Source organism: Procambarus clarkii, chromosome 59, assembly GCF_040958095.1.
Source record: "Procambarus clarkii isolate CNS0578487 chromosome 59, FALCON_Pclarkii_2.0, whole genome shotgun sequence".
Taxonomy (NCBI): domain Eukaryota; kingdom Metazoa; phylum Arthropoda; class Malacostraca; order Decapoda; family Cambaridae; genus Procambarus; species Procambarus clarkii.
The window spans coordinates 1,783,585-1,810,974 of NC_091208.1; the positions used below are offsets into that span (position 1 = coordinate 1,783,585).

Sequence of the window (27,390 nt, forward strand, 5' to 3'; positions counted from 1 at the left end):
ACACTAGTATTGTTATTATCACTTCTTTCTTGTTGTTTCTGTCCACATGTTAATGGAGAGGAAATTGTAGGTGTGTCCTCCATGCGGGAGCAAAATCGACTGACTCTGATATTAACCCTCACACGCTGAATATTTTATATTGACCAATCACTGGCAGGCTTTCTTGGTTAAGCTGGCAGTTTACAGTTTGTGCTTATTTGACTAAATTATTCCTGTAAGACAACACAAACATTGTTGTTACATTCTAGGTCAATTATTTCAAGTTTCAGTTAAAATGTCAGTGTCATCAATATCTAGCAAAATTAGTATAATACTTTGCCTAATGGGCAGAGTGCACTTATTGTATGTGGAAAACCAAAAAAAAACAAAAAAACAAGGAACTGGACTAAAATTTAATTTATTGACTATCATCAATTCAATGTGTGTGTTGCGGGTTACAAACAAAAAATCAGTGTAGCATCATACCCTCCCTGAGAGAGTGAAATATCATCAGTTCAATGTGTGTTGCTGGTTACGAACCAAAAAAATTCAGTGTAGCATCATACCCTCCCTGAAAGGGTGAAGGGAGGTGTTAAATTGTTTGGGGAAGTTGGTTGACGGTTAGCCAATTTCCTTAACTCTCAAAACTTAGCTGATGTTCTTCTTTATGTTAACGACCACTTGTATATCTTCCTTAAGTATGTTAACTATAGCCTAAAGTGCATCCTGCTGCCATTTTAGGTATTGTGATATATCCTGCACTTTGTCAACAACCAGTCCATACCGTTGGGCTCGCGGAAAACTACCAGGCTTTATAGACTGAGCCATTAGTTCATTCAAACATCCCTTGAGGTCCTGCAGCTGCATATACAAGTTTTCTAATCGCAGTCGAATCTGATCCTCTGTTTTTTCTAGTGGTAAAGTTTTTTTTCCTTTCAACCTCTTGTGCTGACACCAATTTTAGAACTCGGCGCAATATATTTGTCTGTTTCAACTTAAAATTCTGAATGGTAACTTTAATTGTCGTCTGCATACAACTTAATTGTTTTATATCATCCATGATATTCTTCATACTATTATGAAGTTTATTGTCATATTCTTCTTGATACTTGAACTGTTTCTGTAATTCCTGAAATCCCACTTTTACAACAGGTATCAATTTCTTTGGGTCAGGATTTTTTCGCTTGCCCAGTTCCCACAATGCTGGATCAATTCCTATAAACAATAAATAATTTATTTTAATTTTTAATTCCACAAATGTAGGTACAATAAAAAAAATACCCCGTAATATCTTCACTTTTGTCATTATGTCACGATAAGTAGATGGATTGGTCATATCAAAATCATTTACCTCTTTGCGGTGTATCAAGATATTTCTTCATTTGTTGTTCAGTTAAAGTCAACATTGGAATAATCTGTTCAATAAACAAATTCTGAAACAGAAAAAGTAGGCATTTTTGTCTCTGTCTGGCTATCTGCCTGCCTGTCTGTCAATAAATGTTCCATTAATAATGTCCCTTTTAAGCTAATTTGATTATTTAAGCCAACCTGATATCAAATCCTATGAAATAGATTGGTGCAAGCTATAATAAGGCTTAGCTTACCTTAAAAATTGGATTGTATGATGCTCTTAACATATGACTAAAGGTGTCAGTGGTAGATGCACGTTGAATCTCTCCTAGAAGGTATATATATATAATATAGAGCAGTTTGCATAATACCATACTTGAAATCATCTTTTATGATATTAATTATTATTAGGGAAAACATTATAAAATCTTTAAATTCTTTTACCATTAGGAAAAACTTGCTGAATGTAAAATCTGAAGTTCGTTTTGTTTGGTACTTCAGCAGCAAAAATTTCATTAACAACAACTTCATTACCTCCGAATAATATACTCAATGCTGAAATAACTTCCTGTTTGTAGGCCCTGGAAGAATAAAAAAAAAAATAAAAAAAACATTTTTTAATGTTCCCGGATCCTAGTCATATTTTACACTGAAAAATTATTAGAATATTATACAAGTATATGATTATTAATTACTTACTCCACTTCTGAAAGGCCCCTTCCATTTATAATTTGCACAATACCATCTTCATTACGATAATTGGGAATTTTTGTATAGCAAACTACTTTGAAACGACAATATGGATTTTCAGATGTGAACTCTACAGGTGACATATTGGACGAATAATAACCTGGAATAAAATTCATAAAATTATACTTTATTTTAATTATATACATTTTACAATATTATAAACAACTAGTCAAATCTACTAAGTTTTCCATAATGGTTTACTCACTACCTCATCAAAAAAAAAAAAACTCCACATATTTACCTTTACCAAACCCCCAAAAAGCATGAAGTTGATTCCACTTTCGCAAGACCTCATCATTTTCATTATTGAAGTAGGAAGGAGCACAGATTGCAATATGTAATGCCATTGATGATGAGCCCGGTTGTTGGTGAAGCATCTGAAACTGATGATTGCCCCTATTTGACTCGACCAGTGAAATAAAAACAATGTTCATCGAATCCTCACACATTATGGTGAAACCATTTAACACACCATCTCACCAAATGACCTACAACAGATCACAATTGCCTTATGTTTGTAAATATATGTTAATTTAACTAGTCAGGGGTATGATGAAAACATTCAATATAACATATCTCTAACTAGTACAAATCAATAAATATCCAGCGGCAGGCCTCCGTTGCAGAAATAGGAAAGCGTCTTTTCTTCACAGAGGTTCGTTTGTCAAATATTATGAAAAAAAAAAAACAAAAAAAAACACAGCAGACAACATTGAGTTAACAACCACACTTCTTTTTGGCAAGACGAAACTTTATAGTTGATCTGGTGGTTTTCAGTCTATGACAAGCAGGCAACCCACAAGCATCATTAACACATGAAGACACATGTGTATGCAAGAGGGTTGAATATAAGATTAACACCGAACAATGTGGATGTCTAGAAACTACTACATGATGACGAACCCGGCGAAACATTAGACAAATCGGGGTACAAGTTTTTTTTTGACATGATGCACTGTGGGCAAATTCATACAGCAACACATCGGTTCCATCGTGGTTAGCAAACCAATCTAATATTTGTAATAAACTTTGAGTATTAATTTCACAATAACGTTGTTTGTTTATATAGTCTCAGGCGTTATATTAACCAACTTTCTCAAAGCCACATTTTCATCATTGGAATGGATATGGTTTTCTATTTTAACAATAATAGACTTGCTAGTTGAAGTAGTATCTTTTTTCTCTTTTATCTTCTTCTCTTCGACTCCCTCACTGATATCGCTAATATCATCCTAGAAAGATTAGATTTCATCACAAATGCACCTGAGACATTATTTATTTATTTATTATAATATAGTGTCCAAAGCTTCATCATGCTTATCATAAAATAACTTTTAGGTACTTACACCACAAGATTCCTTGGATAGCTCCATTACACAGTAGCCCGTATTACTACTGAACAGGATTCTGGCATACTGGTTGACTGGACTGGATACGGAGGCTCTTATATATTGTATCACCGGCATATTGCATGGAACTTAATGTAATGATTCATTTCTCTCTTTGAATTATATTCATTGGTGAATATAAAATAGAAAAGTTGATTCAATGGCGATAACCAAACTTGGTGTTTACATCGGACGATAGTAGCACTGCTTGGGAATCATGTGATATGTTGATATTTTATAAAGAAGATTATGGTTTGGTTATTATGTCCATAATTACATACCTCATATTTTGTAGACTTGTAATTAATGGAAAGAGAGAATGTAAGGTATTTAATTCATTATTTATCAAGTCAAAATATAAATATGATAAGTAAAATAGTAAAAGATAATATATATAAATTTTTATTTTTATATTAAATTATTTATATTCTATATAAAAAAAACATGTTCTATTCCATCCATCAACTAATTAACTAAAAGTCTGAATCTAATGTAAAAAAAACTGTATTGATCTGAATTCATTACACCATATTTTTGATATTCACTTACTTTTTTTTCAAAAAAATTAGTTTTCCCTTCTAATGAGATATTTTCCATAAAGTCAAATGGATTTTCTACATAATAAAGTTTCTTAAAACCGAGTTCAAAGAGAAGTCGGTCAGCCACAAATTCTATATACTTCCCCATTAGATCACAGTTCATACCAATAAGTTTGATTGGCAAGGCATCTGTTAAAAATTCTTGTTGAATCTTCACAGCATTATCAATGATAGAATATACATATTTCTGATCAGGCTTATTAATCAAGTACTTAAATATCAAGCAAGCAAAATCTGTGTGTAACCCTTCATCTCTAGAAATCAGTTCATTACTGAAGGTTAGACCTGGCATTAAACCACGTTTTTTTAACCAAAATATTGCAGCAAATGAACCACTAAAGAAAATACCCTCTACTGCAGCAAAGGCAACAATGCGTTCGGCATATGTTGCCGTTCTATTGGTAATCCACCTTAGAGCCCAATCAGCTTTTTTCTTAACAGCTGGCAGCGTTTCAATAGCATTAAATAATCTGTTCTGCTCCTGTAAATCTTTTATGTATGTATTAATAAGTAAACTGTACATTTCATTGTGAATATTTTCTATGGCAATCTGAAAACCATAAAAACACCTCACTTATGGTATTTGTACTTCTTGGCAGAAACGTTCAACAAGATTTTCATTGACGATACCATCTGATGCGGCAAAAAATGCTAGAACATGTGAAATGAAGTGACGTTCCTCTTCATTAAGTTTCTATTCGCAATCTACAATATCCTTTGACAAGTCTACTTCTTCAACTGTCCAAAATGATGCTAGCGCCTTCTTATACATTTTAAAGATATCATGATTTTTAATTGGGAACAGTGTAAAACGTCCTGGATTTTTAATCAAAAAGGGTTCAATCATCTGAAAAAAATAAATAAATAAATAAATAAAATATTTATTTTAACATTGTGTTCACTATCATAGTATAATAAACGAATGAAATTATTGAATTTTGAGTAAAAAAGAGATTAATTTACTACGTACATGTTCTTCTAAACTAGGTACACATACATATATATATATATATATATATATATATATATATATATATATATATATATATATATATATATATATATACATATACATACACACACATATATATATATATATATATATATATATATATATATATATATATATATATATATATATATATATATATATATATATATATATATATATATATATATATATATATATATATATATATATATACATATACATACACACACACATATATATATATATATATATATATATATATATATATATATATATATATATATATATATATATATATATATATATATATATATATATATACTGTATATATGGTTAGGTAGCCGAAAAAGTTAGGTTAGGTTAGGTTAGGTAGTCGAAAAACAATTAATTCATGAAAACTTGGCTTATTAGGCAAATCAGGTCTTGTATAGTAGGCTGAGTGCTTTTCTTTATTTTCGATAATTTGTTTCCAATTTGTTTATTTGAATTATTACTATTATATTATATTATAATCATGATTTATTGACTTAATTGTGTTAGTTTAGGTTAATGTTATGATAGGATAGGGTAGAACATTTCTGGAAAAATATATGAATTTTGTTAAAATTTGGCTTATGACCTAGTAACATGAAGAGAGCAGGCAAAATAACCTTGCTCTTTTCGTTGACAGGGCTGGAGCTTATTACTATGGCGGTGTCTTGTGCTGCTTTTCTTTGACACGCTTCCCAATGAGCAGTATCCATTATAACACCAGGCAGTAATACTTCCTATGTTTTGAAGCCATGCCAATTGAACCTGATTGTGACTCACTGCTGCGTTTGTTGCTATTTACTTCAGTAACAGTATATTCACTCTCTGGGAGAACTTCAGAAGGGTATATAGGAGGTATTTCATTGTTCCAAGTATCAAGTAGATTTGCTCTCAATTTTTCTGAATTGATACTCCCTATATCTTCTGTTAAAATATTTAAAGATTTTAAATGATGTTTAATACTAATGTCTGCAAATTCATATGAAAGGTACTTATTTACCAATACATAATTTCGTTCCCAGTCATTCATATTTAAAATAATCTTAACATCTTCAAAATGTTTTAAATTAAAGTTTTCCACTTTATTTATTGAGGGCCAAGTAATTGAAGCACATTTCATAATAATTATTTCACTGTTTTGAAGATCAATTAATACGTCGGCAAATGTTTTTCTTACATTTATCGATGAAACATTATCTAATATAAGTAAAAATGAATTTTCCACTAAATGATACAAGTTGATTGTTGGATTAAAGTTTTGTAAAAATTCCACTTTTATTTTTAAATTATTTCTCCATATGACAATTTTATCCCACACTTGAATTATATTTTTTGGGGCTGTTAGCATTATAACAGAATATTTTCTGGGGTAGATTTCATATTGCTTTTTCATGGTTTACAAAAAAAAAAAAAAGCAACTGCGCCACCCTTGTTGACAGTTGGGATCTTGAAGAACAAATAGAACCAATATCACCATCATTTTATAATTATCTGAAAATGATAAAAAAAATAGTTCTTTGTATATTATAAGCTCAGAAATATATAAAGATGTGTTGATACAAGAGTAGAATGAATAATTTGTTCCACAAGAAAAAATCTACATACCTTATTTTTTATATAATTATCTTTTTAGTAATAATATTTAAACAGGGTAGTATATCATGCTTTATAGTATTATAAATCCTACATTTTAACCGTGATCCTAAATTTAACCACAGCAAATGGGTCACTCATTATATTAATATTTTTTGCCCACATTTTACATTTTATAATATTTTCACCTGGGCTAAGTTTTAATTGAATAGGAAGAAGTGGGGCATAATATCCATCTATATGTTCCTTGGTTGGAAAATAATAAACAGGAAAACCTTGCAGAGTATATTTGTTTGGACTATTAACCCAAATATGTGAACAAGATACCCATACACATTTTGGTAACTTATTACCATTAGCAATTGAGCTTTTCTTCATATTTTCACGCAGGCTTGTAATCTCATGATCTGAAGAGAGTGGAAGATCTTCAATTCTATCATATACATTAGGTAAAAAATTTGGAAGATTACGAATAGATAATAAAATTATCGATGTTAAGGTATTAAAATACCAATTCTCTTTTCTAAATTGATCAAATATGGATTTATCAAATTTACAAAATACATTATTATTTTCATCATTAGGATTAATCGTTGTATCATCATTACAATTAACTGTATTTACATGAGAAATCATATCGCAACCACGATTTTGGTCCATATAATACTTACTTTCAAAGACAACATACAGACCAGCAGGTTTAGTATTAGTTTTTGTAATGAAATTCATTGACAGTTGAGGATGCTGAGTTGAAATTGTTGACCTATTTCTTGAATAATATAATTATATAATTAAAAAGATCACAATTAAAAACATCATAAATATTATAATATATAAAGAATTTGATAGTGACATTATTATTTTATTTTATATAAAAAAATGTCTCTCAAATCTAAACTAATAATGTATACTAATAATTATATTATATATTAAACGAAACAACATTCTTGTTGATTTAGTTGTGTTAGTTTTGATACGACGGTCATCTAGTCAATATGTGGGGTTACCTGCAGGGGTCACGACTATCCTCAGTTCGAATCTACACATGAATAATCTTCCATTTAGACCACCACACAGCTGAGTGGATGCGAACATTGGATAGCGTCTTTCACCCTGGTACCCCTGTTTCATAGCAGTGCTGTCAGGGGCTGCTTCCTGGGGGAAGAAATAGGCCTGGTCTAGGACCGGTCCGCGGGGACACTAAATAGTCCCTAAATCATCTCAAGATAATCTCAGGGTATTTAGTATATATATATATTAAATTATTGTTGACTCGAGCTCCTTTTTTATCTGTGATATAAATGCTAAAATTATATTGATCTCATTTTCAATTACATCAGTTAGAATATTATCTCTGTGTGATGTTAATGTTTCACTAAAGGCTTCCTCAAGAACTGTTGGAGTATAATTCAACAAATGAAGGCAACCATAATTATGAACATGTTGAACCACATTACATTTGATTTCATCTGTATGGAATGAGCTGTAAATAATCTGTGCATGACATAAACCATATGGATTCTGGCAATTCAGTTGTTGATTAACATTATTAGATAACGGTGATGGTGGAGATGATGTTAGTTCAAGTTGAGATGGTGGTTGGGAAGAAGAAGGTAGTCTAGGATTATGAATAGGTTTTCGTGATGTAACTTTATATGGATTTTGGGGGTGGGTGGGTTTTAGGGTAATATTCCCTTGTAAGGTCAAATAATTGCGTACCAATGTATGTTGTTTATGTATAACTCCTCCACCATTAGCAATCCATATAATAGTTACAAATAGAGAGTGTAACATATCGAGAAGTAGACGACAATTACTTTGAGCTAAATAATTATGATATATTTTGAAGTCTTTGCTAGCTATTATTAAATTTTCTTTGCATTTAACTTTGATTCTATTTAGAGTATTACTTTCAAGATTTTCAATATTTTCAGTACGTTGTATTAAAGATTGGGGATGAGAAAACACAATATCTTTAATTTTTTTGGTTTCAGCATGAGGTGAAAATAAATAATGAAGGAGACTAAATGACATAATATAAAATTTCCCTGTTTCAGAAACCAGCAAACGATATGGATGTATTAGATAGGGAAAATATTTAATTATATTAAATACTTGGTGAATTTTATTGATCAAATCGCTCAATTGGGTTAAATATATTAAACGCTTAGAAATAGAAAATAAATCACACAAGCCCAAAATGGGATGAATTCCCAATAAATCATTATTATGATCTTTACTATCAATTGCACAATCATTAGTTCCTAGCTTCCACATATTATCAAACATTTCTACCGATCGACCATCTATAAGTCTAAATCTGTGAGAGGGATTTGCAACAAGGGAATTTAGATCATGTTCATTTAAGAGATAAAGTGGCGTAATATTATTCTTGAAACCACCTAAGAGTAAATCAGCTGTAATTTGGCCATTGGTTTCGTGAGAAAAAATATGATGAGGGCTAATGTATATTATCTGAATTTCTTTAGGTATAATTTTCTTTGAAAGATAAAGTGAATCTAATGACTGGCCCAGTAAACCTAGTGGCTTCATTTCACATAATACAGGATGTATATGGAGTATATTATCTTTTCCATAATATTGGAATGAAGAAAAATTTGAAAGTTTTAAACATAAATTTTGATTCATAATTAGAGTTAGGCCTAGTAAAAATTTGTCATTGATCTTATTATTATCAATTAGAAGATTTTTATTCATTTTTTTATAACCTATACCAATTTCTTTCTATGATTAAATAGTTATTTTCTTTGTTTATTTGTGTATTTGCGATTTACCATAATTTTTCTGAAATAAATTCTAAATAGCCCACTGGTGTGAAGCTGGTACAACACACTAGTGTGCCTGGCGACTAACACACTAGTGTGTCTGGTGACTGGATCACTTATCAGTGATCTGTCTGGCTCCCCTGGTATAAATATACAAAAACAGAGCTGTGGTAAACACATACAGTAACAGACCATGGTAAATTTATAGAAGAAAATTGAAAATATATTTTCAAAAATTATGGTAAATAAATAAATATATGCTTGTATTAGAATTTTTTCATTATATATGAAGTTATTCTTATTATAACAAAACAGGGTTCACATGAAAACCACATAGATATAGCAGACTGGATGATTCCATTTATTAAAAAATATTTTACAGATTGTCTGTCATATAAACCATAAAGGTATTTTTATGGTTAGGTATTTAGTAGTGTCAATATCGCAGCCTTACCTAAATATCTATATGACCAAACCTAAAATCAACCCTACCTAAATATGAACTGATTTAAAAAAAAAAAAAAAAACATTATAGTTCAATTTAAAATGAACATATCATAGAATTTTTTAGCCTTTGAATATTCAAGAAAGGTACACCTAACACTTGTAAATGTAATTTTTCCTGTATTTATGAAACCATTGACCAGTCCTTGTTCAGTAGTCACTGTCCCGATAATCACTTCCGAACATGAGTATTGAATATCAAGCTGACTTCCTGTTCGTTGGTTATCATTGACTATAACAGGATGTCCAAACATGTAATCGCCACATTCATTATGGGTTAAAACATTAAATTTACTAAGAGTATCATGTGAATATGCTGGATCTCTTAACAATGATAAACATAAATTTATATAAGTGTCTCGCTTTAGTGGAAAAGTTGATCTCATATTCCAGCAATCTTCCAACTTGGAGATGATATAAATTTTCCTTTTACCATGAATACCATGGACACTGATAAGCATGTCCACCACTTTCTTCACTCGCTCATTAATTAAAAGTTCAAAAAATTTATCATCAAAAGTGGGATTTTTCTTGATAATTTTAGGGGTTTTGTTGATTTTGGTGATTTTGGAGGACGATACCATGATGATTATTGCTAGAATATCCTCCTGAAAAAAACATGAAAATAGCGTGTTTAGAAAATAGATCTAAATGGGACCAAACCATACTATTCATGTCATATTTACACCAATTCCATTCCATTTTTAGTTTGACTGAAATAACTACTTGCTTTTTAGTGCCACTAGTTATCCTTGTGATGAGTCTAGGAACCTTAATGGTTATATCTTGGTACAGAACCCATATTTTATATCTTTGTTAAAAAAAATATATATATATAATATTATTCAAAAGTACATAATGTTATTACACAATCTTTATCTTGCGATGATATCAATTAAAATAGTATATTTATAAATCAAAAAGAATATCCTGACAGAATACATCTACATCCCGGAGAAGTAAAGTCTATAGATTTCACTTATTCTGTTATTTATTCGTTGTTAATCAAAAAACCCATTTCAAATTTTAATTTCAAACACTTGACATGAAGGTAGACTTGGAGGTTTATGTGTACTAACATGTTTTAAATTTAACTTTATATACATTATCTTCCATACATGATCATTTGGACTGCATACCATACCCGTTTCTTGTTCAAAAATTCCCACACATGAGTTTCGGATATGTATGGTGCCACAACAACTGATTTTGACCATACCAAAATTGGACTGATAAGCTTGTATTCCATTTTCTAAATTAGGACTGAACTGAATCTTATACTCTTGAAATGTTTGTTTTAAAAGTTGGAAAGTATTTCCTCCTCCAAAAGCATGTCTCTCACTATTTGACTGGCCAATTAAGTAAATATCAGTGTAACTGTTGTCATAAAAAATATCACCTCGAAAAGTATCTCCGGGTAGGTGGAAACACTCTGGCTGCAAACGATTAATCATTCTAAAATACCACTTACAAAATTTTTGTATAAACTCGTCACTTCTTATAACTTCCATTTTATGTTCTAACGGGGAAAGAACACCACATACAAATTTGTTTTTTTCATTAACAGTTCGAATAGAAGTTTTAGGAACATCATCACATAAGACAGGTTGTTTTTTTTTCATTATTTGTTTGAGTAAAAGTTTTCATTTCACTCTCTTCTGTCTGATGCTGTAATAGTGTACTTATATATAAATCACATTGACATTGTACTGTTCCTAAATTTGTACGTTCTGCAGTACCCATAAAACTACATTGTTTAGGATTTTTAATTATATTCTTGGTTTCACCAGTTGTATATTGAATAAAACTTGGATTGGAACATAAAATGATGTTCGTATTTCCGGGTATTGAGAGTTGGATAGCACTTGTAATATCGGTTTGGGGGTTTGAATGTGCTCTTCCTTGTTCAGTTGAATATCCGATACCTATTTTACCATGCTGCTTTGTCCAAAACTCTTTTACAGCTATTACCAATTCCATTTTCTTAGCAAAAGGCATTGATGGTACTTGATTTTTATAGAGGTAGTTAAAAAGATTTTGGGCAGTAAGACGTCGATAAGAAAACAAGCGTTTCAAGTCTGAAGTATATAATAAAATAATATTTAGGGCTTCTTGAGAACTTTTAGGTGAAAGGCGATGATTACCTGTTGATGTCTGAGCCAGACATCTAATATCTTCAGGGCTCAGTGTTTTTAACAAATCATGTACATTGGCTTCATAAGGGGAATTTATGAGGTTCATAACATATAGGAAGGAATACAACACTAAGAATGGAGATAAATAATATAAAAGTTTATTTATTTACTTACTTATTTATTTATTATATAAATATATAGAAAGTACATTAATGTACATAATAAAACTGAATGTAGCCTCCAAAAAATATCATTGCGTCAATGTCGCTATATAGAGCGACACACACAGGACACTGTCTCTGACCACACCCTTGTCGAGTCCACTTCCTCCACACCTATCGCACTGTAATAATCCATTCCGTGTCCAATCATAGTAAGAGTCACTCACCACTGATAATTGTACTTTTGACCAGAAGAGGGCGCCTTCTTTTCCCATACTTGTGGGTGACGGCTCATAGATAGCAGCGCTGCCATCGCTTCTCCATTCTCTGTGGAGGCGTCGGGTCCATAACACAATTACAATGAGAGCCATATTTATAAATCGTGAAATAGAAATACTCACTCATTGTTAACAAAATTTATTTAGGGTTGGGGTTTGAATAGGGTAGTATCATCATATCTTTGTCTCAAATTTCCCAAATAATAGGTAATAGGGATTAACATAGTAGTATATCAAAAGGCCCTTCTTACAATAATGTCAGTCCAAAAATTAAAACTCTTTATTGAGGATTAAGTTATTATATCTTAGCCAATAGCCAAGGCTACCTACCATGCTACCACCAAAGTACAGCTCACCACCCATATATTTTCCTTCAATGTTGGAATGATTGGAATTACCAATTTAAAATTTCAAGTCATATATACGATATATATGGGAATTTAGGGGATATTACAAAAAAAAAAAACATACCAATTTAAAAACACCATGTAAAATAATTATAACATTTAAAATTGTGAAAACAATTGTTAATATAATGAAAAATTTCTTAACAAATAATGATATCGTTTTCTTGGTGTGTGTAATACCTATATAAATGGTCCTATTTGTAACATATTTACTGTTATTTATATTTAAACTATTATCAAGGATTGTAATGTTATATTTTTCATATAACCAACACATTATGACATTCAAATTATCTTGTAAATTATTACACACCTGAGTTTCGTTATTGATACCTCCTACTATTATAGACAAGTGATTACAACATAGTAGTATATTTTTATAATCCCACAATACAGAAAATTTCATATATTTAACAGGAGTCCTAATCATATATGCATCTTTAATAAAAGATGAATTTTGTACATTTTCATTATAACTTTGTACATTTTCATTATTATAATAACGGCATTCTATTAAAATTGGCACTAAGTTAGTTATGTTTATTTGGTTTGGAAGTATAATAGATGAATTTCGTCCTATTAGTATATATACCTGTATAGTGTCTTTAAAGTTTAACTGGAACTCGAACCATTCTTGTTGTGATAGTAAATCATATATATTGAAAAGTTCTTCATGTTTATATTTAATTTGCTCATCACCTCTATCAAACCAGTATTTAATTGAATCTTTCAATACTATAACTTCATTGCAATCATACTCTTGATTCATTGGAATTACTGGAATAATTATTAATAATATTAATAATAATAATAAAAGGGTTGGAATCATTTTTAAAGCCACAAAATAAACTAAAAATAATATAACATTAAAGCTTGTTTTTATATTTTAATCTTTCAACATTTAGTAAAAAATATATGGTTATGGATGTCATTATTAACAATCAAGGAAATCAGCAACCAAAAGCAGATCTAGAGCAATATTATTTTCAATTGGAAATTAAGGATCAGTAGTAATCTCATTTTTCTTGAATTGAGTATTGTAGGTGAAATATGTACACACTTTTTGAAGAAGATATGATCTGAAGAAATAAAATAAAAAAATAAAAGTATTATAATTATTTATTTATTATATACAGTTTATATGTTTCTCTAAATATAACAGTTTATCTCTAAATATAACAGTTTATAAAATAACACTTTGTTCTAACAGCTTTATACTTACGGAATTGTTTTAAAATAGATTTCATTTTTTCATTTTCAATACACGTTGTTGAACTTGACATCATAGCTTGAATTAAATTTGAGGTGAAGGCATCTTTCCTTTTAATGATGAATTCATGGTCATCACAAGATATTAACTTGATGTATGTGGAATTAGGACCTTCACATCCACCATAGAAAATCTGGTAATATTGTGTTAGTGTTTTTTATCTTCCAAAAACATTCAATCCTATTTTACATCATCTCATCATGATAAAACTCAATATGTATATTGAGGAGGTTTCTCTACATTTAAGTTATCATTTTTCATAGCTAACCAAATTTCTTCGGAATGGGGTTTACTTGGATGAAAAAATTAATTTACAAGAAATTTAAGAAATGTTTGAGCATCCTCAGTAACCCACATATTACAACAATTGTTTGCATAAACATAATATATGTGAACATATACCAAACAATTATTATACTTAATTCTTGCTGTTATGGTGGAATACCAACCATAATAAATGAAATAATTATATATCCGGTCCATATGGTCATATTTAATAAAATCTTGAAATCCGGATTCGGATAATTCTTCTTTAGTGAATGTACATTTTTCTAAGCATTCAACTTTACGTTTAGTTTCAAGAAATATCCTATCTAGCTCACTTTTCAATTCTTTAAATATTTTAAAATTAGAGCCATATTTAAATGGAGCTTCAAATTTATTTCTAAAAAAACTTGATTTTCTCATATTCCTCTTCATTTACCTTTTTATCTTCATCTTCTTCTTCAATTACCTTTATATCTTCATCTTCTTCTTCAATTACCTTTATATCTTCGTCTTCCTCTTCAGTTACCTTTTTATCTTCATCTTCACCCCTTTCTTCATCTCCCTTTTCATCTTCAACTCCTTCTTCATTTACTTTCCTCTCTTCATCATTTCCCAATTTCTCAATGCCAACTGCTTCCCCATTACCAATATCCATTTGGTTCATTTTTCCCCACCTGAAAAATATATATATTATAATTGAAATAGTCTGGTGTATTGAAATAGACTAAGATGATCATCAATCCATTCAAGGAGAAACAGAAACAATCTCAATCAAAAATTGAAAGTTATCTACTACTTAAAAAAAAAGAAAAAAAAAAACACTGAAATACTCACCCCTTATTTACGCCTTAGTAAGTGTTAATATACTACAACACAATGGTTGTAAGTCTAACTTTTAGAAGTTCACTGTAGTAATATCCAAAGAAAGGCAGGATGAGAATTGAGATACTGCCCGGATCCCACCTCCTTTTATACAACACACACACACACACACACACACACACACACACACACACACACACACACACACACACACACACACACACACACACACACACACACCCACACACACACACACACACACACACACACACACACACACACACACACACACACACACACACAAACAAAGACACACACACACACACACAAAGACACACACACACACACACACACACACCACACACACACACACACACACACACCACACACACACACACACACACACACACACACACACACACACACACACACACACACACACACACACACACACACAAAGACACACACACACAAAGACACACACACACAAAGACACACACACACACACACACACACACACACACACACACACACACACACACACACACACACACACACACACACACACACACACACACACACACACACACACACACACACATTCAGAAACGGCATTCAGAAACTTGTGTAAAAAATCATTCAGAACTTTGTATACCACATATGTCAGGCCAATCCTGGAGTATGCAGCCCCAGCATGGAGTCCATATCTAGTCAAGGATAAGACTAAACTGGAAAAGGTTCAAAGGTTTGCCACCAGACTAGTACCCGAGCTGAGAGGTATGAGCTACGAGGAGAGACTACGGGAATTAAACCTCACTTCGCTGGAAGACAGAAGAGTTAGGGGGGGACATGATCACCACATTCAAGATTCTGAAGGGGATTGATAGGGTAGATAAAGACAGTCTATTTAACACAAGGGGAACATGCACAAGGGGACACAGGTGGAAACTGAGTGCCCAAATGAGCCACAGAGATATTAGAAGGAACTTTTTTAGTGTCAGAGTGGTTGACAAATGGAATGCAGTAGGAAATGATGTGGTGGAGGCTGACTCCATACACAGTTTCAAGTGTAGATATGACAGAGCCCGATAGGCTCAGGAATCTGTACACCTGTTGATTGACGGTTGAGAGGCGGGACCAAAGAGCCAGAGCTCAACCCCCACAAACACAACTAGGTGAGTACACACACACACACACCACACACAGACACACACACACAAAGACACACACACACAAAGACACACACACACAAAGACACACACACACAAAGACACACACACACACACACACACACACACACACACACACACACACACACACCACACACAGACACACACACACAAAGACACACACACACACACAACAACACACAATCGATAGGGTAGATAAAGACAGTCTATTTAACACAAGGGGAACACGCACAAGGGGACACAGGTGGAAACTGAGTGCCGAAATGAGCCACAGAGATATTAGAAAGAACTTTTTTAGTGTCAGAGTGGTTGACAAATGGAATGCATTAGGGGGTGATGTGGTGGAGTCTGACTCCATACACAGTTTCAAGTGTAGATATGACAGAGCCCGATAGGCTCAGGAATCTGTACACCTGTTGGTTGACGGTTGATAGGCGGGACCAAAGAGCCAGAGCTCAACCCCCGCAAACACAACTAGGTGAGTACAACTAGGTGAGTACACACACACACATACACACACAAAGTCACACACATAAAGACACACACACACACACAGCTCCTCCCCTCAGTCACTCTTGGACATCCGGCACCCACAAGCATATATACACACTTGGTTATTTAAATCTAGATAAGGCAACACTATTTTAAATCATATAGACATCTAATGTATAAAAAAAATACATTTGAAATTAACTGGAAAGTTGGAAGTTTATGAAGAATGGTATATAAACCAGCAAAAGATTAAACATGAATACACCCAACAGGAATAATTTTTTGTGACATATTAACACGGAATCATGTGACGAAGGGAATTACTTTCGTATTTTTAGTGATATTGATGACCAATGATAATATTGTTTAAGAACCCGAAATCCCTATCTCTTAACTGACATCATTCAAACTGGGGAAAAAAGGATGAAATTGTAACGTTTATCAATCAAGATGAAGGTTTATTACCAAAAGCAGCAGCAACACCACCACCACCCCTACCTAAAAACATTGGTTCACCATCTAAGTATAATGTTTCTTTCTATAATAAAAATCCAGCCCCCTTTTTTTTATATATATATATATGCAATTGACGATCACAAAACACTGATCATTTTATGCGGAAAATCCACAGAGAAATATGAAATGAGGTGAACGTTTCGGCTTTGTTAAAGCCTTTGTCAACACCAGACTGACTAAGGAGAAGGTTGATTGATTGATGATTGATTGATGAAGATTAAGCCACCCAAAAGGTGGCACGGGCATGAATAGCCCGTAAGTGGTTTTAAGCCATTCCCAGTATCAAGAGCTGATACTGGAGATCTGTGGAGGTGCGAATGCACCCTGCATGATGGGAGATGTCTCCCTTGTGAATGTGTTAAGATGAAGATGAAGCCACTCAAAAGGTGGCACGGGCATGAAATGGTAAGTGGTGGCCCTTTTGAGCCATCACCAGTATCAATAGATGATACTGGAGATCTGTGGAGGTGCGACTTCACCCAGCGTGACGGGAGATGTCTCCCGTGTTTTAAACAGAAGATGAAGATGAAGCCACCCAAAAGGTGGCTCGGGCATGAATAGCCCCTAAGAGGTGGCCCTTTTGAGCCATCACCAGTATCAATAGATGATACTACAGATCTGTGGAGGTGCGACTGCACCCTGCGTGACGGGAGATGTCTCCCGTGTGAATGTGTTAAAATGAAGATGAAGCCACCCAAAAGGTGGCACGGGCATGAATAGCCCGTAAGTGGTGGCCCTTTTGAGCCATCACCAGTATCAAGAGCTGATACTGGAGATCTGTGGAGGTGCAAGTGCACTCTGCGTGACGGGAGATGTCTCCCATGAATGTGTCCAAGATGACGATTAAGCCATCCAAAAGGTGGCACGGGCATGAATAGCCCGTAAGTGGTGGCCCTTTTGAGCCATCACCAGTATCAATAGATGATACTGGAGATCTGTGGAGGCGCAACTGCACCCTGCGTGACGGGAGATGTCTCCCGGACCAAGTGGTGACCAAATGGAGGGAGAAGGGAGAAGGTGGAGGATATATAGGCCGACACCTGACCAACCCATCCCTAGGGTTGGTCAGGTGTAATTAACCAAAAACAGGTATAGCTTAGCTTAGAATGGTCAAAGAGGATTAAGCGGTCAGAGAATAAGGATGAAAGATTAAAGAAAAGCCTCATGAACACACAATATATGAATATACAATTATAATGAGACATTGTAAGCCTCTCTATCAGAGTTGTTTCTTAAACTGTTGTGCAATATTATAACTTAAAAATGGATCAAGTTTGTACATTCCAGTACTAACATTAAGAAGATTTGGACACTGACTGATTAGAGCAGACTCAATCAAATTCCGTTCCACGAAATCCCCACAATTGGTAATGCTTTTTGCCCCATTCCAGTTAATGTTGTGATCGCATAAACTCGTATGTAGATACAATGCATTAGACGTTTGGGCAGTTCTAATACTATAAGCATGTTGTGACAACCGCAATTGTAAGGACTTTCCTGTTTGTCCAAGGTACACAGAATCACAATCATTGCAGGGAATCGAATACACACAACCTGCTGTATCAGGGGAGTTTTTTATTAAATTGGATTTGATCGTACTATTAGTGAACACCAAATTTATATTAAGTTTCTTAAAAATCAGATACAATTTTTCAAGTCCACTCACATAAGGTACCACCAATGAGTTAATAATTTTTGATTTCGCCTAAGGGACGTGATTATAAAACGTACGCTTGAAACGTAAAAAGCATTACCAATTGTGGGGATTTCGTGGAACGGAATTTGATTGAGTCTGCTCTAATCAGTCAGTGTCCAAATCTTCTTAATGTTAGTACTGGAATGTACAAACTTGATCCATTTTTAAGTTATAATATTGCACAACAGTTTAAGAAACAACTCTGATAGAGAGGCTTACAATGTCTCATTATAATTGTATATTCATATATTGTGTGTTCATGAGGCTTTTCTTTAATCTTTCATCCTTATTCTCTGACCGCTTAATCCTCTTTGACCATTCTAAGCTAAGCTATACCTGTTTTTGGTTAATTACACCTGACCAACCCTAGGGATGGGTTGGTCAGGTGTCGGCCTATATATCCTCCACCTTCTCCCTTCTCCTTAGTCAGTCTGGTGTTGACAAAGGCTTTAACAAAGCCGAAACGTTCACCTCATTTCATATTTCTCTGTGGATTTTCCGCATATATATATATATATATATATATATATATATATATATATATATATATATATATATATATATATATATATATATATATATATATATATATATAAAATAATATAATCCCAAAATCAATCCTTAAAATGGATTCTGACCTATCACATCTACCATCACCATCACCACCTACACCGACTCCACCACAATCGCCACAATTGCCACAATCGACACCGCCACAATCACCACAATCGGCCACAATCACCAAAATCCCCATCTCTTAATTGACATCATTCAAACCGGGGAAAAAGGATGAAATTGTAACGTTTTCTATAATAAAAATCCAGCCCCCTTTTTTTATATATATAAATTAATATAATCCCAAAATCAATAATTAAATTGGATTCTGACCTATCACACCTACCATCACCATCACCACCATAATCACCACCTACACCGACTCCACCACAATCGCCACAATTGCCACAATCACCACAATCGGCCACAATCACCACTGCCACCGTTCAAAGAAGATAATAATGAAAATTTAATGATTGTGGAGGATCAAACAAACATATTTATTAATAATCATAATGATGAAGAAGAAAAACGAAAATATGGTTATTTTTAAGAACCCGAAATCCCCATCTCTTAATTGACATCATTCAAACCAGGAAAAAAGGATGAAATTGTAACGTTTATCAATCAAGATGAAGGTTTATTACCAAAAGCAGCAGCAACACCACCACCACCACCATCACCACCACCCCTACTTAAAAACATTGGTTCACCATCTTAGTATAATGTTTTTTTTTATAATAAAAATCCAGCCCCCCTTTTTTTATATATATATAAAATGTATAAAAAAAATCCCAAAAGCAATCCTTAAAATGGATTCTGACCTATCACACCTACCATCACCATTACTACCACAATCACCACCGACACCGACTCCGCCACAATCACCACTGCAACCGACAACGCCACAATCACCACTGCAACCGACACCGCAACAATCACCACTGCAACCGACACCGCAACAATCACCACTGGCCCAATCACCACGAGGCCCAATCACATAGGGGCCTCGTAGCCTGGTGGATAGCGCGCAGGATTCATAATTCTGTGGCGCGGGTTCGATTCCCGCACAAGGCAGAAACAAATGGGCAAAGTTTCTTTCACCCTGAATGCCCCTGTTACCTAGCAGTAAATAGGTACCTGGGAGTTAGTCAGCTGTCACGGGCTGCTTCCTGGGGGTGGAGGCCTGGTCGAGGACCGGGCCGCGGGGACACTAAAAAGCCCCGAAATCATTTCAAGATAACCTTCAAGATAACTGCAACGACACCGCAACAATCACCACTGCAACCGACACCGCAACAATCACCACTGCAACCGACACCGCAACAATCACCACTGCAACCGACACCGCAACAATCACCACTGCCACAATCGCCACTGCCACCATTCAAAGAAGATAATACTGAAAATTTAATGATTGTGGAGGATCAAACAAACATATTTACTAATAATCAAAATGATGAAGAAGAAAAACGAAAATATGTTCAATTTATACAAGAAAAAGTTTCAGATTATAAAAACAACTTTCATAATTCCAATTCACCTTTCAAATTAGCTTTTATGATCATTAATAATATGGTTATCCCGTATTATAATTCTTCAAAATGTCCAAATAAAATTTCAGATGCAATTTACAAACAACTTATTTTAATGCCGAATGAGCAAATTTTTCATGATGCATTGATTAATTATTATAAAGAAAATCCTATTCATCTATCACCAAATTGGAAAATTGACACCACAAATTTAAATAATTTACAGTTGTATTATTTGTATCACATGTTAATACAATCTGGTTATGATATTGAATATAGCAATTCACATTTATTCTCCATATAATTAAATTGACAAATAAGTATTTTAATAATAAGTAGTATAGAAATGATATATATTTTTTTTTAATACCTTTATTCTTATTGTAAATATTATTTAAAAAAAGTATCACTACAGAGAGTATATCAATTCGAGTTGGATATATGTGGTACCTAGTAGCCAGAACGGACTTCTCAGCCTACTATGTAAGGCCTGATTTGCCTAATAAGCCAAGTTTTCACGAATTTATATGTTTTCTCTAATTTTCTCTAATGAAATGATAAAGCTACCCATTTCATTATGTATGAGATAAAAAAAAAATTATTGGAGTTAAAATTAACGTAGATATATGACTGAACCTAACCAACCCTATCTAACCTAACCTAACCTATCTTTATAGGTTAGGTTAGGTTAGGTAGCCGAAAAAGGTAGGTTAGGTTAGGTTAGGTAGCCGAAAAAGGTAGGTTAGGTTAGGTTAGGTAGCCGAAAAAGGTAGGTTAGGTTAGGTTAGGTAGCCAAAAAAGGTAGGTTAGGTTAGGTTAGGTAGCCGAAAAAGGTAGGTTAGGTTAGGTTAGGTAGCCGAAAAAGGTAGGTTAGGTAGTCAAAAAACAATTAATTCATGAAAACTTGGCTTATTAGGCAAATTGGGCCTTACATAGTAGGCTGAGAAGTGCGTTCTGGCTACTAGGTACAACATATATATATATATATATATATATATATATATATATATATATATATATATATATATATATATATATATATATATGCAAACAAGCCTGAATGGTCCCAGGACTATATACAACTGAAAACTCACACCCCAGAAGTGACTCGAACCCATACTCCCACAACTGGTATGTACAGGGACGCCTTAATCCGCTTGACCATCACGACCGGACATAAGGAAGTGATAGCCGAGGCTATATGAACCACTTCCCCGCCGGCACTCGGATGGTAATCTTGGGCATAGCATTTTATCAAATCACCTCATTCTTTGGGGCACACGTGAGGAACACAAATGCAAACAAGCCTGAATGGTCCCCAGGACTATATACAACTGAAAACTCACACCCCAGAAGTGACTCGAACCCATACTCCCACAACTGGTATGTACAGGGACGCCTTAATCCACTTGACCATCACGACCGGACATAAGGAAGTGATAGCCGAGGCTATATGAACCACTTCCCCGCCGGCACTCGGATGGTAATCTTGGGCATAGCATTTTATCAAATCACCTCATTCTTTGAGGACCATTCAGGCTTGTTTGCATTTGTGTTCCTCACGTGTGCCCCAAAGAATGAGGTGATTTGATAAAATGCTATGCCCAAGATTACCATCCGAGTGCCGGCGGGGAAGTGGTTCATATAGCCTCGGCTATCACTTCCTTATGTCCGGTCGTGATGGTCAAGCGGATTAAGGCGTCCCTGTACATACCAGTTGTGGGAGTATGGGTTCGAGTCACTTCTGGGGTGTGAGTTTTCAGTTGTATATAGTCCTGGGGACCATTCAGGCTTGTTTGCATTTGTGTTCCTCACGTGTGCCCCAAAGAATGAGGTGATTTGATAAAATGCTATGCCCAAGATTACCATCCGAGTGCCGGCGGGGAAGTGGTTCATATAGCCTCGGCTATCACTTCCTTATGTCCGGTCGTGATGGTCAAGCGGATTAAGGCGTCCCTGTACATACCAGTTGTGGGAGTATGGGTTCGAGTCACTTCTGGGGTGTGAGTTTTCAGTTATATATATATATATATATATATATATATATATATATATATATATATATATATATATATATATATATATATATATATATATATATATATATATATATATATATATATATATATATATATATAAACCGCACTCGTCTCGGAGAGTCACAGCAGGAGGACTTCCCCGAATTGGTTAGTAAGGCCGAAGGAGGACGTGTGGGTCCTGAGAAGGCTTACTTTCCATTTATCTATATTATATATGCCATGCTATCCATGCTGAAGGAACGATGGACACCAGGAGCGACCGTGAGGACGGTGAATAAATATGTCCAGAAGTTCAAAGAACGTCTCACTCGAGCGAAGGAATTGGCTAGGAAACTCCTGAAGAAGGCGCAACGCAAGATGTCGGAGTGGTACGACAGGAGAGCTGCGCAGAGGAATTTTCAGGCCGGATCCAAAGTAATGGTTGTGCTGCCAGGTAAAGGTAGAATGACCAAGTCGCGGTTCAAGAGACCATACCGAGGGCTGCTGGGTGGGTTGGGTCCAGTGTCGTACGAGATTGGGAAGCCGGATGGACCCCGAAAGAAACAGGTGTGTCCCGCAGACCGCCTGAAACCTTTCTTCACTGTGGAAGGAAGAGCCGACAAGCAGGACGGAACGGATACCCGAGAAACCCAGCGGAAGACGGGTCTGTGTGTACCGAGGAAACGAGAACTCCCGGAGGAGGAAAGTAAGTGGTCCAGGGCGGACGGCACCCGTCTCACCGACACTGAGAGTCTGACAAGAATCAAGGTCAAGCACATCAAGGGGAAGGACGACGTAGTAGCGGACGCCCAATCCCGCATACACTAACCAGACATGACTCTTATTTTAAGGGGAGGGGTATGTGACGGAGTTCCCCCCCTTATAATTCTCCCACGCCTGCAGTAAGAGTCATGTCTACTTTTCCCAAGCGTTCTCTACGTTGCAGGCTAAAATTTGATATATGGGAGAGAGTGGAGTGTTCTCGGAGAGGCGAGAAATTTGTGAAATATTAATATTTTGGCCTGTGGTTTAGGCCCTTTAGGGAGCCAAGATGGCGCTTACCTCCCTGATATCACGCCAAAACCGTGTGACGTCAGTGGCACCGGATTGGTCACCGACAGCAATGTGGCACCGGGAGCCAATGAAAACTTCCCATAGCGAAAGTGACGTCACGAAGGAAGGGGTCAGAAACGACACGTCATAGAGGTTGGACGTGCGACGAATGGTCCTGTCAGTTGGACAGTGTTTCCCGCTCCCGTGGATTTACGCGTCACCTGAAGTCCGCCAGTATTCTGAGAAGTCTTCCCTAGTTCATGTGTTGAACCAGAAGAGGGAATTGACGGTTATTTGAGCAACAAGTGCTCCAGTCAGGTACTGTGCCAGTAGCAGTGAAGCCGTGCAGTGACGTATGTGGCGTCTGTGGCAATTCACCAGTTCGTGACAGTGTAGTGGCTGACAGAGCCACTGGGTAGCTGAGGAAGAGAGGACTATTTGGGGAAACCGGACGACTGTAGCTGAGACGTAGGCGACAGCCGTTGCTGGGAGGAGACGACGGCCAGGAGACCGACTCCAACCTTCAAGAAGTCAAGAAGGAGGACGGAATGCAGTGAGGAGGCACGGAGACGACGCGCTAAACGGTGGGACGACGAGAGGCTCTGGTAGGACACGACGACGTGTAGTGTGGGGGCGTTCCCGACACGAGGACCAGGAGCTACATCTCGACTCTCATCGGAGGATAGGGTGAAGTAGGTGTTTCTAGTTCCCTCCCCATTCCCCTTTAGTTAGCTATGTTATTTGGCTATATTATCTAGCCTGAGGATTTTATATGTCGTGAGCAAGTCTCACCCATGTCACGATAATGCACCAGTGTGCTAGACAGTACTATCAAGAGTACTTGTAATATTCATGTTGATTATTGGTGTGTACAGGCACCAGGAACAAGTGATAAATTTACTGTGTTGTGTATATCTTTCTATAGATTTTGATATGAACATATAGTGGTAAATTATATATAATATTATGCCAGTATTTGAAAGTTAGGCTGTGTGCCCAGAAATCATTTATTTTCCATGTATTGATATTTGATGTGTCTACATTATATATGCTATGTTCATGCAGTGACAAGTCGTTTGTGAGTACAGTGAATTATTGAGTTATCGCCCACGAGAGAAAGTACTGAAAACTCCAGTGTTAATATTTCATAATATATTGTTGGATGAATAACAGTGTAAGGCCATCACAGTGAGTCATTATAGCATTGATTGTAGAAAAGACTGTTTGAGCCTGAGTACAGTGTAACCAAGTGATACGTGTTGTTGTAGCCAATATCGTGTGTGCGAGTTCATAGTAATATTGGAGAACTTAAGGAAACAGCGCGCGTGAATCTAGAAAACAAGCAAAGAGCTTCCGCGCGCGGGCCAGGCGATCAGCTGTTCTTGACACTTGGTGAGGAGGGGGAGGTGTTGCCACCATAGTGATCTCATACTATCCGTGGGAACTTCCGGCCGCGTCGGGATCAGTTGACTTTTTTGTCGTTGTTTGGCCTTTGTGACATCTTTCATACATTTTAAGTAAAATACAAAACTATCTTTGTGTTTATATCATCCCCTCCATTGATCTTGTGGCTATATTATACTGGTAAGCATTGAGTGATAACAATAAGTACCTGCCTGATTCCTGATCTTTTGAGTGTGACCTTGCCAAGGCTGCCACTAATTCCACTAGTACACTGATGGTGTTACTGGCCACCTAAAACACCAGTTGGCGACCTTGTGGTTAACCGTAGAGCCCGATTGTTGGGGAGGGCACACGACAGTCAAGTGCACGAGTCGTGTTCTCACTCTTTCTTAATTAGAGGCCGTTAAGATTGACTGGGAGACTCTCCTGGCGTGCAGTGGCGCCGTGAGGATCGAGGGAAGACCCGCAGGGCTACGGTGAGTGACCTTGAGCATAACTATTGCTCACCCCAGAGTAAGGGTAGAGAGGTGAAACCCCAACAATATATATATATATATATATATATATATATATATATATATATATATATATATATATATATATATATATATGTCGTACCTAATAGCCAGAACGCACTTCTCAGCCAATTATTCAAGGCCCGATTTGCCTAATAAGCCAAGTTTTCATGAATTAATGTTTTTTCGTCTACCTAACCTAACCTAACCTAGCTTTTTTGGGCTACCTAACCTAACCTTACCTATAAATATAGGTTAGGTTAGGTTAGGTAGGGTTGGTTAGGTTCGGTCATATATCTACGTTAATTTTAACTCCAATAAAAAAAAATTGACCTCATACATAGAGAAAAGGGTTGCTTTATCATTTCATATAGAAAAAAATTATAGTAAATATATTAATTCAGGAAAACTTGGCTTATTAGGCAAATCGGGCCTTGAATAGTAGGCTGAGAAGTGAGTTCTGGCTACTAGGTACGACATATATATATATATATATATATATATATATATATATATATATATATATATATATATGTCGTACCTAGTAGCCAGAACGCACTTCTCAGCCTACTATGCAAGGCCCGATTTGCCTAATAAGCCTAGTTTTCATGAATTAATGTTTTTTCGACTACCTAACCTACCTAACCTAACCTAACCTAACGTTTTCGGCTACCTAACCTAACCTAACCTATAAAGATAGGTTAGGTTAGGTTAGGTAGGGTTGGTTAGGTTCGGTCATATATCTACGTTAATTTTAACTCCAATAAAAAAAAATTTCCCTCATACATAATAAAATGGGTAGCTTTATCATTTCATAAGAAAAAAATTAGAGAAAACATATTAATTCAGGAAAACTTGGCTTATTAGGCAAATCGGGCCTTGCATAGTAGTCCAAAAAGTGCGTTCTGGCTACTAGGTACGACATATATATATATATATATATATATATATAAATATATATCTATATATATCTACATTCAGGCTTGTTCGCATATATATATATATATATATATATATATATATATATATATATATATATATATATATATATATATATATATATATATATATATATATATATATATATATATATATATATATATATA

General features: G+C 34.9%; 1 pseudogene; it reads right to left on the reverse strand.

Annotated features, from left to right (window-relative positions):
- Positions 1–3,940: 3,940 nt before the first annotated feature.
- Positions 3,941–27,390, reverse strand: part of LOC138353646 (ribonucleoside-diphosphate reductase subunit M2 B-like) — a 54,962-nt pseudogene continuing 31,512 nt past the window's right edge.